This window comes from Anomalospiza imberbis, chromosome 2 (assembly GCF_031753505.1).
Source record: "Anomalospiza imberbis isolate Cuckoo-Finch-1a 21T00152 chromosome 2, ASM3175350v1, whole genome shotgun sequence".
NCBI lineage: Eukaryota > Metazoa > Chordata > Aves > Passeriformes > Viduidae > Anomalospiza > Anomalospiza imberbis.
In genome coordinates, this window is record NC_089682.1 from 9156014 (window position 1) to 9173866 (window position 17853).

A 17853-nucleotide genomic window follows, 5' to 3' on the forward strand; every position below is an offset into this window, starting at 1 on the left:
GGCGCGCCGCAGGCTCCGCTACAAGGGCGACCCCTGGCGGTCAGGCCCCGCCATGGCCGGCCGGCGCCCGCCCTGCGGGTCCTCGAAGAGCCTGGAAAACCCTCGGGAAAAACCTGGGGAAAGCCCGGCTGCTCCCTCGGGAATTGAGATTGGAGTGCTCCTGCTATTGGCCTAAGGGACTTAGAGCACTGAGGAAGGCAAGAGGCAAGGGAACGGGGAAAGAAAAAGAAACAAAGAGGGGAAAAAAAGATGATTTACATATTATATTTTTTGCTTCTCTTTGACATTTGCACACACAAGCAGTTTGTTATAAATTTTATGAGTTCACAGAATCAAAGAATCCTTAGGGTTAGGAGTGACCTCTGGAAATCACCCAGTCCAATCCTCCTGCCCAAAGCTGTGTCACTTGGAGCAGGTGACACAGGAACACATCCAGGTGGGTTTTGAATGTCTCCTGAGAGGGGGACTCCATGACCATCTCGGGCAGCCTGTTTCAGTGCCCTGCCAGCTTTGACATAAACTTCTTCCTCTGCTGAGATAGAACTCCTTGTGTTTTAGTTTGTGGCCATTGCTCCTCGTTTTGTCCCTGGGCCACTCCCCCTGGATTCCTCCTCCTCCTCTCCCTCCTCCTCCTCACTGTCCCTCACAGTTCTTTCCTCCCTCCCTCCTCCCCCTTGCAGCATTTTCCCTCTTCTCCCAGGCCTCCCCTGCAGCTCCACCGCTGCCAGGCTTGGACACCTGGGCCAAAGACAGCTCTGCAAACGTCCATGGGAGCACAAACTTCACGTCTTTGTTACAGAGGGGAAATGGAGCCATCCCCCAACACAGTCTTGCCCAGACCCTCACAGACACAGGATTTCTCAAAGCAAATCAACAATTTTATTAACAGATGGACAAGGGGGAAATCACTTCTGCATCTTCTGGCAGGGGGAGCATCACAACTGGGACCATTTGCGGGGACTTGGACTCTGCCTTCTCAGGTGGGAGAGGAGGAAGCATGGCACAGTCTGTGGCTGCTGCTTTCCATGCCTGCAGTGGTATCAGCAGATCTTGCCCAGTGCCCAGCTCTGGTGGAAAAAATGCCCAGTGGTTGGTCTCAGGGTGGTCAATGGTGTTGTCCTTGCAGGTGCTCAGGACTTCATAGGCACTGCCAGCTCCCCTGGCTAGGTGCAGCTGTCAGAACATTGTGGGAAGGAAAAGGCAAAACCCTACCTTATCCAAGGGCTAGTCCTCCTCCATCTGCTCTTGGGCACTACAGGTGGTTTTCTCCTGGCTGCCACTGCCAGAACCTGCTCTCTTCTGATTGGGCAGCCAGTAGATCCCAAAAAGCATGAGGATCACTTTGACACTATTCCAGAACCACCACTGCTGGCAGACTGAGTGGAGCACACTTTCCTGGGCGAGTCTGCTCTGCTCCTGCATCCTCTGCTCCATCTTCTTCAGCTTAGCCATCTCCTGGCTGTGCTGCTCCTCGTGCTGCTTCAGGAGCTCCTTTGTGACCTTCACTGCTGGGACATCCACGCTCAATGCATATTGGAAGATGCCTGCCACCATCAGGACTTTGGTGATGCTTTTAGCCACAGCCTGGAGAAAGAGGAAGAGGAGGGAGAGAAGGAGCTCAGCAGAGCTGGGTGATGGAGATTTGGTGGCTGGGGCAGTGGGGGCAGGAGATGGAGGACACAGGCAGGGGCGAGAAAGGGAGTGCAGGAGCCTGGAGGCAACCAGAAGGTTGGGGAATTCCTTGGGGATGGAGAAACATCCCCCTGTGGGGACAGGCACTGGCTGTTGCCCCTCTGCGCCTACCCTTCCCAAAACTATCTCCACAGCCCCTGCACCCTTTCCCCAGCCTTAGAAGTTTCCCTGGGCGCTGGTGCTTCTTGTCTATCTCTCAACCCAGCCTTCCCCCGGCCTGCTCCACTCCCTGCTGCCTCAAGCAGTGACATTGACACATGGGGAATCTAGGGATGTGTCCCCCTCTGGAACTCACATGGAGCCAGAGACTTTATTACATTTGGAAGAAGGGGCAGCCACTCAGGAGCACTGCAAAGCTGTGGTGGGGTTGTGCAGGGAGAAAATCAGACGGGCCAAAGCCCAAACAGAACTTAATCTGGTTATATGTTATCTGCCATATAAAAGAATAAAAGATGTTTCTATAAATTCATTAGCAACAAAAGGAGGGCTCAGAAGAATCTCCATCCTTTACTGGATGGGGGTGAAATACAGTGAGATAGAATGAGGAACAGACTGAGATATTTAATGCCTTCTTTGCCTAAGTCTTTAGAGTAACTCCAGTTGTTCTCCATGTATCCAGGCCCCTGAACTGGAATACAGAGATGAGGAGCAGGCAGGAAACAGCACCTGGGCAGAGGCACCCAAGCAGGATTTTGGTGATCTTTGCAGCCATGGCCTGGAGGAGCAGGAGGGAGAGAAGGCGCTCAGTGGGGTTGGGTAGCAGGGAGAGGGTGGCTGGGGCAGCGGGGCCAGGAAGCGCAGGGCCCAGGGACAGGGCACTCGCCCCAGGGGCGGCACCGTCCCTGCCCGAGGCGTTCTGCACAGCCCCTGCAGCCTCTCCCCAGCCCTGGGCGCTCCCCGGGTGCTGGTGCTCCTGGCCCAGCCTTGGCCCTGCCTGCCGCCCTCACCGCTGCCTCGAGCCGCACTGCAGCGCCGGCCCTGCAGCGTGCGGTGTCTGGGGACGTGTCCCCCCGATGTCACAGACACCAGGGCTCCATGGCCACACCCTGCCCTGCCAGCGGGGCCTTGGATGGAACTCAGGTGGAACTCTCATGGAACCAGGGAGTTTATGACCTTTTGAGAAGGGGCAGCCACTCTGGAGCACTGCACAGTCTTCATGCGGTTGTACAGAGGGAAAATCAGAAGGGCCAAAGCCTGTCTGGAAGTTAATTTGGCTCTAAAAGTGCCCTAAAAGATGATTCCACAAGTACATTGGTAACAAAAGGAGGGCTCAGGAGAATCTCCAGCCTTTAATGGATGGGGAGAAACACAGTGACAAAGGAGGAGAAGGAAGATCTGAAGTACTTAATGTAAGGCCTGTAACTCTACCCTGATCTCCTCCCAGGACAAGATGACCCAGTCAGCAGATGAGAGAGAGCTTGTGGGTTCTGATTCCTGGAGTTTAGTAACCTCAGACATCGTTTCCCACGACATTCTGCTGGAGATGGCTCATGGCCTGGATGGGTGTGCTCTTTGCTGGGTGAAACACTGGCTGTGGGGCCAGGCCCAGGGAGTGGTGGGGAATGGAGCCACATCCAGCTGGGGACAGGCACCGGGATGTTCTGCAGGACTCAGCCTTGGGGCCAGTCCTGTTTTATGAGGAGCAACTGAGGGAGATGGGGGTGTTTATTCTGGAGAAATAGGGCTTGGGGCAGACCTTGTCACTCTCTAAGTTACCTATAAGGAGGCTTTAGGCAGGTGGGATGTCGTATCTTCTCCAAAGTAACAGCGACTGGACAAAATGAGATGGCCTCAAGTTGTGCTAGGGGAGGTTTGGATTGGATATCAGGAAAACTTTCTTCACCAAAAGTGTTGTCACGCATTAGAACAGGAAGAGCCCAGGGAAGAGGCTGAGTCACCATCCCTGAAGGTAAATAAAATACATGTAGATATTTCCCTTAGGGACATGGTGTAGTGCTGGCCTTGGCAGTCCTGGGTTAATGGCTGGATCTTAGGGGTTTTTCTAACCTAAACAATTCTTTGAGTCTGTGATTTTATTGTAGCAGTCTAATGTGATAACTAGGCTCAATGCAAATCCTCACTTGATTTTCGTTTGACGGCTCCAGTCATTTTCCATATATTTTCCTAAGTCAAAAAAACCCCAAACCATTGTGCGTCTTCTGTGTGGCTGCTGATTAGTTTTAAAGTTGTTATTTCATCAACCAAAATTTGTCCAAACTTCAAGTCTGTCAAATTCATCTTAAGGCTGTAGTATTGTTAGGATATGTGGCAAACCAAGGAAAAATGCCCACAGAAACAAATATGCTGCTGTGCACTGCTCTTCTATCTTCAATTTCACCCTGCTATACTGTATTTTTGGCTTGTGTTGTCAGAGTGCCTAAAACAATAGGTTTCAGCCCTCTGCTTGTACTGCAGTGCACATCATAAAGACTGAATATTTGCTCCTGGAATAAAAGATACCTAATCAGATGGTTGGGACACAGATTCACAAACTGGAGAATCTCATCTCAGTTCTTGCCTTAGCCAGTGGTCTGCTGTGTGACTTCAGTGTTTGTGGCAACTTCTGAGTTACAGGGTAGGGAGAGTAGTGGTTTTCATCCTGAAGAGGAAAGCTGCTGGGAGAGGCTGAAATCCTGAAAGAGTTAATGTAACCTGAAAGACTTCATGTCTCAAACACTGGGCAGAGGAGAAAAGGAATGTTACCATGCCAACGAGGTAAGGTGATGTTAGGAATAGAGGGTCTTGGAGGCAGGATACCACCCTCTTTATCTTGAGTAACTCTCTCTAAAACCAGATTTGGAGAGCATTGCAGTTGTGTTTATGACGGGGGAATTGAAACTATGAGAAAACTCAACCCCGTTCTGAAAAGTTTGAGAATAACAAAATGTGCCTGCATAAGGACTGTTCTGTAAATAGCATTGCTGAGGGGGCTGTGTGTGCACCCACCATCAGCAGGAACTGACCAGAGATGGTGCTGGAGCCCTGGGTGGTGGCACAGATCCTTGACCTCTAATTTTCATATCTTTCCTTCTTCTTTTCTTCCTCTCCTTAAAACTTTAATGTGCTGCTGCTACAGGCTGCTCCATGGAGTTTAACTCGATGCTGCAGGCTGTTCAGAAATTTTAAGTTGTTGCTGACATGGACTGTTCAACCTACCATAAGGTTTAAAAGTTTAAATTGCTGCTTCCATAGCTAAAGCTTTCTAATTGGTCGTTTGACATTGTTTTGCCTTAGTTTAGCCCAAGGGTGTGCTCAACATCAGCTGTCCCAGAGGAGGCAGTCCAGGCCTGCCCCCTCCAGATTCATCATTTTGCTATCCCAGAGCAGGAGGCCCAGGATCTCGCTGATGGGACCTGACAGCTGCTCAGGTGAAAAATATTCTGAAATCTTACTGAGATTTTATTATATTTTAATTTCCCATGATAAAGAACAATAATATCTCTAAATTAAAAGTGAAATATTATTGAGACATATGAAAGCAATATTTTCTTTTTGCAAGTCAAACTAGGGCTTATTTGAATTCCTCTGGCTTGGTATTAAGCTTTTTCAAATGAGATATAAATCTACCACTTTCAGTTGCATATTTGACTTTTTTAGCATCACTGAGTAATGGCTAAAGCAACCAAAGAATGAGATGTCACACTTATATTTTATGTAATTATTGCAAGGAATGGAAAGATTGAGAATTAGAACTATAAATGAACTTTAAATAAAATTTTATTTATACATTTATAATATAAATTTTATATTTTATAAAAAATTTATTTATCATGTTTGCCAAACACATACACCCATATGCAGACGGGCTGTTTAAAATTTCTGTGGTACTGAATAAATGCAGCAACCTGTTTGAAAAATGAGACAAAGGTCAACAAAAGAACTAAGATAAAATAATAATTTTCACATCTTTTACAATTATTTAATTGCTCCAGAATAATTCCTTTAGATATTGTTCTCTTCACATCTCAGAGAGTGCAGCACATTCTTACTGCTCACAGGCATAAGCTGAACCATTGCTGTTCTTTTTATTCTGTATAAGGGAGATGAATTAATATTTCTTCCTCAAGGAGAGTTCTGCATCCTATGGAGAAAGTCATCAGGATGATCAAATTCAACAGCAAAAAAATTATAACTCACTTGAAAAATATAAAAGAAAATTTTTGCCAAATTCCTATTCTTAATTGAAAACTAGCTGAGAGTTTCTAATCACTCGTGTTCTTCAAATGATTGATTTCTCACTGAAGTGGCCAGACAATGAAAATACTGCAAATCCACCTGATCTCCCTGTATTTTAGACCACTGAAAAATGGAAATACAGTTTGCTTTCAGGCACTTTTCATTACTTGATTAATAGAGCTGATTCAGATTTGAGTCAGGGCTTGTTCTCTCTCAAAGGACTGTTTACTCCCCTCCCTTTTACAAGTTATGAAGCAATGGCAAGCATCATCATTGCTGCTTCTTCCTGGTGAAATAAATAAATTCTTTGGCCAGAATTAGGGCCTAAGCACACCTACAGCTGACCTGTTGGCAGAAAACATGAGTTTGAGTCATTATGTCAATTAGTTTTATGGTATTTTACATAAACTTGGCAGCCTCAGTGAGAATTTTCAAGGCCAGATTCTGCAGCAGTGAATGTGGAAGCACACACCTACTGCCTTTGATTCCCTTCTCACTCACTGCAAACCTTACAGCTCAAATTGAGGCCAGCTCCCAATCATCTGCCATGTGAATTGTGCCAAGTGAACCCAAACTACCTTTTCAGTTCATAAAATATTCATTCAGTCCCAGCTGGGACTGTAAAATATGAGTGCTTGGTTACGATGTCGGTAGCATACCCTTTTCATTCTCTTACATATGTATAAGGGAAATAGCTATACACCACTCACAGGTACAGCTATATGATAAATTAGCGCTCTAAAACCCCCCAAGCTTCTCCATCTCACTCTGCCGGAAGCCCATTTGACACTACAATCCTCTGTCTAATCCAAATGGTAGCCATTACAAAAATGTTTCAGATTTTACCCTGCCATAAATTTCTACCTTCTCCCTTCATATCCATCTGCCCTGTGGGAAATTTGAGTTCCTCCATATTACCTTCTCCTGGCAGTCAATATTCCATGTTGGACAAGTATTTATTAATGCAATGCAATTCAGAGATAAAATGCTAATGAGCAAAGAACTTTGGAGTCTCCCAGATTGTATATCTAGTTTAGAGAACTGGAGAGTGCTCAGATATGCAGCTTTAATCATAGAGGAGCCTAGTGCATAGAAGAATATTTTAGGACATATTTGAGAAATTTTACCTGTCTTGATCTTGAATTTTCTTTCTTCTTTGTTTTACAGAGAAGGATTAATACAAATCTCTACCGTTAGCAGGATTAAAATATTCACCTCCCAAAACACTGTTCACATATTCTAAAAAATATTTAAAATACAATTTTTCATTAGGAAATAATATACACACCTATCTGTACCAGATGTGTTTCTCTAAGTGTGAATTTGTGTCATGACACAGTGCTTAGGGCTATTTGCAAGAGTTGGGATGAATGTCTTGTCTTTAGAGTCCAAGCAACTGAACAAAAATGCTCAGAATGCCTCGTGCTAAGAAGCCCTAAGTGAAAAGAGCTGAGATGATTTTGCCTTGTAGGCCCAGTGCTGTGACATGAACAAAAATGACACAATGACACAGTGACTGATGCCTCCTTCCCAGTTCTGGGGTTGTGGTTGGTAGAAATCCTGCAGTGTTCATCCTCTCTTTGTGCTCTGTAAGCCAATACTGAAGTTTCAGATCTTTTACTTCCCAGGAATGTACTTTTCTGTGAGGCAATGCAGTGGTGTATGGAATATCTGCCAGAAAGAGAAACCTCTCTCCTGTAGGCTGAACTCTATGTTTCTGAGTGAGAAGCCAGCAGGAAAGGGGGAAAGACCAATCATTAAATGAAAGCAAATAAGGAGAAAACAAGCTAAAAAATAGTAGGGTCTTGTGAGGGCAGGAAAAGGAAAATTAAAAGGAAAAGAAGAAAGAAAAGAAGCTTCCTTTGGCTGGCCGATAGGCAGGGATGAGTGCTCATCTCATAATTATGCAGCTAAGCAGGAGGCACATCAGTATGGATGTTGTTGGGGCTAAAAATCTTGTCTTGCATGTTCAGCTGTATGCACACCAGTTTGCATGCTTATATGGACAAGCACTTGAAGGGAAACACAATCTGCTATAATGCCTATCTGCTACACAAAATGTGCGTGATTAGTTCCATATGGCTTTTCTCTCTGAAACAACAGAGTTTCAAAGTCAGGAAAGATCTCAAACAGAGGTGATGATGTATTTCAAAATTGCAGTCCAATAATAAGCTTATGGGGGAATATTGGCCTTTAGTGGAATTTAAATGCACATTAGTGTGCTTTGCTGAATAGAGATGTCCTTAAACATTTCCTTAAAGACATATACGTAGTAAGGCATGCACATAGTAAGACGTACATAGGAAGAAGTGATCTTTTTTTTGTGGGCTTTGAATCAACTTCCAAGTGATTTGCTGCATGAAGCTTCCAAAGAAGATACCTGTAGTCTACATAATATCAGTATCTATTTTCTAATGTAACATTTTCCCTTCCTGCTGAGTTGCAATATCAAGTAGAAAAGTGCTAATGCCATTCCTCTTCCACAAGGTCCCATTTTGGAGATTGATACAATTCTTAATGGAAGGACCTGCCGAGTCTTGTATGTGCCTATTCCTACCATTGCAGAGGAAGGAGTCCTTTAGAGGAGAAATCAGAAAAAACAGATCTTCCACTGCATTTTAATGTAACTCAACACTGACTTTTAAACAGCCCCTGACTTCTAGTTCCAGCTTTAAAAAGTTTCTGGGTGAGTTTTTCTTTCTCCGCACACCTGACAAAGGAAATGAAGTAGGACAGTCTCCCAGTTTAGATGTCTAAATTAGCTGCCTTATTTTAAGTGCTGATAGTAAGCCACATGAATAATCTTTCTCAGACAGAATTTTTTAGGGGAATGGTTTCTATAATCACTAATTGTCCCTTATGCAAGAAAGAAACCAAAGCTCTCTGTCCGCTGTGGCTGTTTGCTTTCAGCAGCTGAGAGCACTTCAGCAGGCACCCAGCAATGGGCTGTAGGAACCCAGAGGAGCAGCTGTGGCACAGCTGTTGTCAGCACCTGCCCTGCCACGCCATCTGCAGGGTGACTTGGTGTCGTGACAATCACCCACACCAAAGACAGGAAAATCAGGCTTCAAGTGGGAATGTCCAAAAGCCAAACTGCCGCGTACAGGAGAGTTTCACACTAGTCATTGAGAGACACCAAGGGAACTAAACACTGGTCTTTGATGTTTCCCTGGAGAAAGAGGGATTCAGTGTCTGCAGTGTCTTGCCTGTTGTCTTCCATAACCGGGGATTACAAAACGTGCCCAGGAGGCTGATTCCCGAACCAGCATCACCCTTCCTGGCATTTGAACAAATGGCTCTGCATTACAGGAAAAGCTGCCAGTTCACTGAGGGGCATTTTGCACAGAGGTGATTGTTACTCCTTACTGAACTCAGACTGCTCTTAGTCAGAAGTGTGAATTTGTTAAAGCAGAAGGCAAGGGTCCCTGCAGGGGACTGGATCAGTAGCCTTGGCAGTAGGCACTTAGCCTGGGGAGAGGCACTGTGAGGTCACTTAGGCTGCTGAGAAACTTGAAACACAGCATTTATAAAGCAGAGAAAAATGCCCTAGAGTGGGAGCCATAGTTCTGCCCCCTGAAAACACAGAGCCACTGAGCCCTGGGTCATGGCTGCTCTCTGCTGCTGCTGCAGTCCTGCCTTTCTTACTGGCCCAAGAGTAATGAGGACCATTCCCACCGCAAATATACAGCACCTGATGTTCAGGGCATTTTTCTAATCTCAGGGAGGTGGAGGCTCAACTTTTCATGGGATTAGAAGAGCCTAGGATGCAGGTTTGGTGTTACCCACAGCAGTGCTCTCTGTTATCAGTCAGAGGCAGGGCATTGTGTTTTGTGATAAAGTCTTCTTAAGTGAGCTCCAGGATAGTTCAGACTTGTGGAATGAATCCTGAATTTGGTCAGGCCCCAAACAGCCTCACAGATTCAGCATAAGCTCAGCTCAGCTCAGCCAGGGCCTGTGCTGTGCCTGGTGGTGCTGCAGCAGGCTCTCAGGGGAGATCTTCCCTGGGGATTTAGGTGCATAAAACAACAGAAGGCAGCATTTCCCTCAGCTCCTTACAGCAAGGTAGGACAAGATCTTACCTTGATTCCTTCCCTGCTGGGAATGTTGTAAGCTGTTCCTCCTTCTCCTCCATCCCAAGGTGTTTACAAGTAGCACAGCCTGAATGTGAAGTCCTACCTGAATGCAGTTTTTAGAAATTTTTATTTCATAATACAGAAATAAATGGCTCATAACAAGGAATTGAACTGCTGTCACTTTTCTTCTCCCTCAGGCAGAGAAGGGAACTCCCTGACAGCTTCCTAGCATGCCACCAGGCACCTCCAGTCCTTGAACAGGGCTTTTCACAATGTACATTTTGGATATAGACTCTTAAATTCTTCCTAAGCACCACTTTGCATACATAAATCTCTTTTTGGAACTGAGGATTAATCCCTGTGCTCACTTTGTCATCTGCAAAATGGAGAATTTTCTTACCTGACAAGAAAAGTGAGAGGATAAATATTTCAGAGACTATGAAGTACTCAGACAACTCAGTGAGGGTGACAAAAGTGCTTTGGCTAGACAGGAAAACGCTTCTTTAAAATTCCCAGAAGAGCAGGACAGAATAGAGATGAGATGCAGCCTTGTGGGAGGCAATTGCAGCACTCTGTGTGATAGATAGCATCATTCCCAGCACACTAAAATGGATCTGTGCGTCGACTTTCATCCCTGGTACGCTCCCTCCACTTCTGGCACGGGCTTCATCCTCCTCAGCCACCAAATGGTGCTGTTCATCCTCCCGCTCTTTAATTCCTCTTTGGGACTTCAAGTCCTGCAGAAAGAGATTTGGGATAGGAGTGGGACCATATTTATGCTTCTTATTGTCGTGATGTTACGGGACAATCTTTGCAATTTCAGCAGGGACATAGCCTCGGAGCTGTGTTCTACAGAAATGCAGGAACAGAAGATTGAAGGGGAAATGGAGTATTTTATTTTCCAATGAAAAACTGTATTTTAAATATTTTTTAGAGTATGTGAACAGTGTTTTGGGAGGCGAATATTTTAATCCCGCTCAGTGTAAAGCCAGGCAGATGAAATGTTTGCTTCTTTGAGTAGCTATTTACCACGTGCCGATGTCTGAGCACTCTGCCCCAGGCAGGGCAGCCCTTGGCTGGCGGCTCGGGCCGCTGGAAGCCGAGGGTGACGCCGGGAGCAGCTCCGGCGCGTTCCGCTGCTGTTTGCAGGCTCGTCCCACGAGAGGGCAATGCAGCAACATCCATCCCACCGCCTCCCTGGTAGGGAAGGACCCGCTCTGCGCCCGGGAATTCCGTGCTGAAATGTACCTGTGGTATTTATAGAAAGAGCGTTTACTCTTTTTAAGGGTTGCTTATAGCGGTAAAATGTAATCAGTCTGCATTACATTTCATCTAGCAGAAGCTAATATGGCCCTCTGCTGCTAGGCAATCTAGGACACCTAAACATCCAAAGAAAACCATTTTTCCCATATCTTGGACACTCTATCAGACAATTAAACTGGAGGCTCAGTGCTACAACTCATCTTCAGAGGGTAGCCTATTTATCAGCTGTTTTAATAGGACTGACAGTTTCAGTACAATACTATAGGTTTTTGTGTTACTTTTACTGACCTTTATGCAATTAAATACCTTATTTTGTATCTCACCCTGGGTCTGTAATCTCTTTTGTTTGGCTGACAAATGTCTGCGTCACCTCCTAACCTGGTTGATCCAAAAGAGCTTTTTGAAAGTGGCACTGACAGCAAATCACTGTGGCCTGTAAAAGGTTTATCTTCCACTTGACTGGAAATTGCTTACCATGTGCTAAACGCTTTTGATAATGCCAACCAAAAATGCTTTTTCCCCACAGATTTCATATTCTAGCTTATATTCCAAAAGACTGTGCATATGTTGCAGCTGTCTTATCAGATGCAGCAGAAATATTTTGTTCTGAGTGATTCAGTTTTACACGAGTGATTTCTCTTTGCTTTGCATTACACACAAGTTACTGGCCAGCTGCAGGCTCTGGAAATGATTTGCAGTGTCACCAGCCATTAGAAAGGAGAATGCAGAGTCGTTTAGCACATCTTGACAGGCAAATGAGAGAACCACGTCAGCAATGCTGTGAGGAGCGCTGTGGGAAGGAGGAGAAGCATTCTTACAAGCAACTGCTTAAAACGAGTGAATAAGAAAGGTGAGGTAAAGGACCTTGCCGGCGGTGACTGCGCTGTTTGCAGCAGAACGAGCGGCAGATGACGAGGACGGGAAGGCAGGGATGCAGGGAGGCCTGGCAGCCCTGGCTCCTCCAGTGTCAGCCTGCAGCCAACTGTGCCAGCCTGAGCAGCCACTGGCTGCAGGTTCTGCCAGGCCCAGGGCCACAAAAGGGTCAACGTGTTTTGCATGACACAGCCATGACTGCGTGTGCCTCTCCCACGCCTCTCGCTGTTTAATTGCTACAAACAGTTGGGCAGCTCTGTGGAATGGAGCGATGAAGTAGCTGGATCGGCCACAGTTTGTGCAATGGTGGCTGGTGCGCGTGCCCCTGCACAGCCCGCGTCAGGCAGGCACACGAGGCCGTCATTACCCGTGGAGATGAGCTGCCACCCTCCCAGGCCAGGAGTGAGGATGCTGGAAAGAAGAGTCATTTATGCCACAGGGATTGCAGCAGTGCTGGGGTGGAAAGGGGAGCGAGCCTTAAAAGATTGGAAACAACTGTACTCAGAAAATTGCCTGGATGAAGAACTTCCATATTGATGAGGACAGATCGGTCCCTAATGATTCTGTGCCCCGCTGTGAGAAGTGGCTGTGCTGCTATCCTGAAAAATTAAAAATTTATTTACTCTCTGTTTCGTTTTCCTTCCTTTTGGACACCACAGGTGGTCAGGGAGCACTGTTACCTCCCAAAACTTTTCTGCTGGCTGGAGAGACACCATAGTCTCATGAAGGAGACTGGTGTGGTATCTTTGCCCACAAGGTGTATTTGAAAGGGTTCTTAATTAAATCTGTAGTTTCCAAAGTGGCTTTGGGAAAGACACCGGGAAGCTGTGCCCAGAAAAAGGTGAGCTGGGAGCAGTGCAGCCCAGGCTGGGCACTGCCCAGTGTGGAGGGCACTGAGAAGCTGCTGCTGGTTGCATACATGGAACACACTCAGTGTTGCCAGGAGAGAAAATATTTCTGATGAGGATGTGAGGCAGATTAAAGCATGAGTGGAAGCAGTCACACGTGAGGCGTGCCAAAGGGGCAAAGGGCACACTGGGGCCAGGCTGGCAGGCGTCCATCCTCCTGTCTGCCCCGTCACACCCCTGTAGAGGCGGCAGAAGGCAACAGGCAGCACCAAAAAGAGGATCCTGCTGGTTATGGGGACCAAACCATTGCCCAGCCCAGGGCCAGGGTGCCTGGGGCTCTGCAGCCCCTGCCCGGGGCCAGCTCCAGTAGGAAAAGCCAGTGAGGAAGAGCACTAGGGGCTTCTGTCCTGGTCTGGGGGCAGACCCTGCTGTCCCAGCTTCACCTGCTGGGCCCCTGGCTCAGCCACAGAGCTGCCCTATAGCCACAGCCATGGCTGGCCATCCTTGGCTCTGTGGTGGTCCCTGGTCATGTTTCCCATCCTGGCTCTGCCCTGGGGCTGCCGTGGTGACAGGACAGCCTGGAGACCAGTATGACCATTTATAAGTTCATTTTCTTTTCATGAAAACACAGTGGCCTTCTCCAGACTAATTTGCACCAACTTTTCAGTGTACTTCAGCACTAACACACCACTGGATGGAAAATTTCCTTTACATCAAGATTTGCTTAATGGGAAAGGACATTACCATTGAGAAAAGCCCAAAGAACCAATTGCCAGCCAGCAACAAAAAAGAGAAAATAGGGAAAAAATCTGGAAATTCTAAAAGTTCAGTGACTTTTTAAATGTGATTCTTTACTTGTGTTAAATATTTGACAGCAAATTGCAATAGACTTTTAAGCAAAAATAAACTTGAGTGGACTTACAGGAATTTTTACTTGCAAGACACATATGTAAATAGGGCTACACAATTTTTATTAAAGCATCATAAAGAAGAAAGTACAGATTTAGTGTGACATGCAGAAGTTGGATTTTGGATAATTGCCACTGTTTAACTGGTGACACAAGATGAAAGGCAAAGCCTGAAGAGTTTTGTCAGCTCAGCCACTTCCGAAGTGGCTCCCACCCAAGCACAGTCCCATTCTCACAACATAAGCTGCTGTGCAAAGCCACTGAAACATACTGGTCACAAAGCACAAACAAACAGGATCAGTTTCTGATTTAAGAAGTAGATAAGACAAAACCAAAGCCAAGTTGAAACTTTAGCCGAAATGAAGAACTTTATAGGACAGGGCTGGTTTTGTCTTGTGGCAGGGGACAGAAGCAGACTGCTCCAGCCTCTTCCAGGGCTGTGCTCACAGCAGCAACCTGAGTGGATGGTGCTATCCAAAGTTCGCTGCAGTTAAAATACACTTCTCTAGATCACCCAATTTTCAACACGCCTCTTCCCACGCTTTGCTTAAGTAAATACATATTCTCAGTAGCCAAACATAAGCAAAGAGGTTCACATTTTTATCTCTGATTACTACCTTTGCTTCAAGATTTGCAGTGAGTATTCCACAGCACCCAGATGAATGACATGTTATAGAACTGGGGCATCAGCCACTACTGACTAATGACAGTTTAATTTTACATAATTTAACTGGCTGAATCAGCTTATCATTAAGAGAATTTGCAAACCATTTAGAGCTTTCGCAGTCAAGTTCACGACAATTTCCTTTTCCCACAACCAAAGCTGTTTCCCCAAGTACCTTCCAGTTATTTCCTGCTTGGGATGTTTATCTGTTTCTCGGGGAAGGTCAGTAATTTCAGCCGAGACAGATTGGCAGAGTTAAGCTCAATGGGAGCCTGACCCCAGGTTCTGTAACCAATAGATTATATAATAGAAGTTTATTACTTTTCAGAAGAAATGACAAAACTAAACATTAACAGACAGATTGACTTTCCTGTGGGGTCACTGTTCATTAAATTTCCCACTGCTTTTACAATCTGAGCTGCTACAGTCATTTAGCTTTTAGGTTAAGTCATTAAAGCAAGAAGATTGTTTCTTTATTACCTTTTGACCATTCTTCATTTTAATGACATTTTTCAAGCTCTCATCCTAAAACTGGCAAACACTACTAAAAAAAAAAAAAGAAAGAAAACTGTGCTTCCTGTGGCTTAAACACAAACCCAGTTGCTTCTGTCCTTCTAATTTAATATCTGCCAGGCACTGATTTGTGCCAGGCAGGTAACCAGGTGCCTACTGGAGAGAGCTGGGTGAGGATGCAAATCTCCTTCACAGGAGAGCTGGGTGAGGATGCAAATTTCCTTCACAGAAGTTGGTGGTAGACTCATGGCAGTCAGCTCTGAAGGTGTTACCCTGTGAAGCAGCATTTTGTGATGGGGGCTGTAGGGAAGTCCCAAGTTTTAGCAGGTAAGAAACCAGGACTAGGCACTGGGGATGAGGTGGTTGAACAGAGCAGGACTTGCCAGCGAGGGGTTTTGACACTCACAGATGCCCTGAGGCACCACAGTGCTGTAGCTGGACCAGAAAGTAGTGGCTTCAACACTCCTGACATCTTTTATCTTCTCCTTTCTTCTTCCATAAGAGACTATGCAGACTTAGGACAGATACCATCACAAAAGGTCATCCAGGTACATCAGAGAGGACTGGGAAAGAGGGCATAGAAAACAATAAGTAACTGTAGACAAACTCCCTGCAAGAGATCTCATCCATCAAAGAATCATAGAATAAAATCACAGAATGGCTTTGGCTGGAAGGGACCTCCAGTTCCAAAGACAATCCAGTTCCAAGCCCCCTGCCACGGGCAGTGACACTTTCACTAGACCAGGCTGCTCAGAGCTCCATCCAGCCTGCCCTTGAACACTTCCACAGCTCCTCTGAACAACCTGTGCCAGGGCCTCACCATCCTCACAGTAAAGAACTTCTTCCTAATACCGAATCTAAACCTACTCTCTTTCAGTTTGAACGTGAAGAAATACATTGTTTTATTTCTTATTGGGTAGATAAACTGTAACATTTATAACTTTTCAACAAATATAATTAATAACAACATTCATTACTCATCTTAAGCAGATACAATATCTACAGATTTCAACAGCTACAGGGACATTACTTTTTTGGACCATCCTTTCAGGTCACAATTTACTTAAAAACACAAGGACCACAATATCAACTATTTGATGAGAGAACCGAATAAGAGAACCCTCTTATCTTATATCACACACTTCCCAAGGAAAAAACCTTTTCTACACGTTCTATGTTTATTACAATAATATAATTCCTTCTTTTTCTGATAACACAGGGCTCATGTCTTAGATTTTACATTGATGAAAGACTGAACAAAACTCTTTCATATTTGCCTCTTTCTCATCGATTGTGACCTTTTAACTTTGTTTCCTATCACTGATTGATGGTGGAGCAACGCAACCTGACTGCTTTCATGTCTGCCCACTCCAAAACTGGAAAGCTGATAAGAGCAATAGATGAGATAGGAGGAGGCAAACATCTGTTGAATCATTGTTTTATGACTTAGAGATATTTTTTTGAGCCCTTAACCCAGCAGACTAAGGATAACAGCTAAGGATGCCTAAACCAAGGAACATCTGGGGGAACTTTGCAGCTGAGCAACAGTGGGGGAAGGAGGCTGTGCAACATCTTGGGCTGTTCCTAACATTACAAGCTCAGTTATTTTTCTTTTCTAAATCCAGATTTATTCTTTGAAGCCATCACAAAAATGTTCTTTGTTTTTCCACTATGAAACAGATGGCATAAATGTGCCCTGCAATTTTATTGCTATGTTACAATTTCACCGTGTCATGCTCAAACCAATGGGTTCATTCAGTCCACAATAAAACTCCATTCTGCTGAATTCACTGAATAAAATGGCAGCTGAAAAAGTTTCAAGTTGGCAAATCAATATTCCATTATTTGTCTCATACAGGTTTATTAGCAATAGAAACAAAGCTCAACAACAGATAAAAGCTTGAAATGGTTACTTGGAAAAATGTAATGAGAATGGACTTGTGCACAACAACTGCATTTTTAATCATTTTGGTTTTTAGTATGTCTTTTTCAATATGATGAGATTAGACAAAATTGCTCAATTCTTTTCTCTGTAATGCTGGTCAAACTAGTGGCTGAAAGAATCTTTCTCAAGGTTGTACACAAGTGAAAGAAAACTTACAAATTTAGCTTGGCACGGGCATGAATAAAAAAGAGTCAAATCTGTGAAGCAGTGTTCTGAAGAGTTCAGTTCAAAAGGAACATGACTAAAGGGAAAAAGCCTGAAATACAGCAGGATTTAACTCCTTACAGTCCTTCATCAGTGCTTTTCAAGCACAGCAAGAGTTAGCTGTTCAGCACATGCAATGGTTTCCAGCCAGAGGCAGCTACAGGAACTTGCTACTCTCCCCTTGGAGGGATTCCCATACCCAGGGAGGATGGAGTTGATACATGAATACAGAAACATTCATAGAAATCCACTCCCTTGATTTCTTAAGGTGAATACAGCAGGCCAAACTCAATTGTTACTGACAGAGGCTGAAAAGGGAAATGACAAGAAAAATATTGCAAATCTTTTGGCTCCAGGGGACACTTTGTCTGCATAACCTGTAGAGATAACCTTATTCACACCACCAAGGGAGCAGAGAGGTGACTTAAAAAGATCCTAAGGAATGAAAACACCTATCAGGTGAGACAGTCACTGCAAGGTTGCTGGGATAACCTCAGCATTCCTGCACGACTCCCTCCTCACCAAGCAGCCTCTGATTAACCCTCTCTGGAAGTTGATTCTTACACACAGATTCCACCAGTGCCTGCACTGGCCAATCCAGTTTAGCAGACCCGTATCTCTGGTATCTCTGGTTGCTCTGCAGGGTGGCTGGTTCTGTGTGTCTGGTTCCATATCCCCATTTTCATCTCCCTGC

The 17853-nt window shown here is 45.2% G+C and overlaps 2 long non-coding RNA genes across 2 annotated transcripts; both read right to left on the reverse strand.

Annotated features, from left to right (window-relative positions):
* Nucleotides 1-953: 953 nt before the first annotated feature.
* Nucleotides 954-2366, reverse strand: LOC137465672 (uncharacterized). The gene is made up of 3 exons (XR_010994752.1): nt 2010-2366; nt 1213-1584; nt 954-1067 (listed from the first exon to the last, which is right to left on the reverse strand). It is a non-coding gene; the product is annotated as an uncharacterized lncRNA (long non-coding RNA).
* Nucleotides 2367-5586: 3220 nt separating this feature from the next.
* On the reverse strand, nt 5587-13613 carry LOC137468262 (uncharacterized). The gene is made up of 2 exons (XR_010995831.1): nt 12445-13613; nt 5587-5773 (listed from the first exon to the last, which is right to left on the reverse strand). It is a non-coding gene; the product is annotated as an uncharacterized lncRNA (long non-coding RNA).
* Between the last annotated feature and the right edge of the window lie 4240 nt (nt 13614-17853).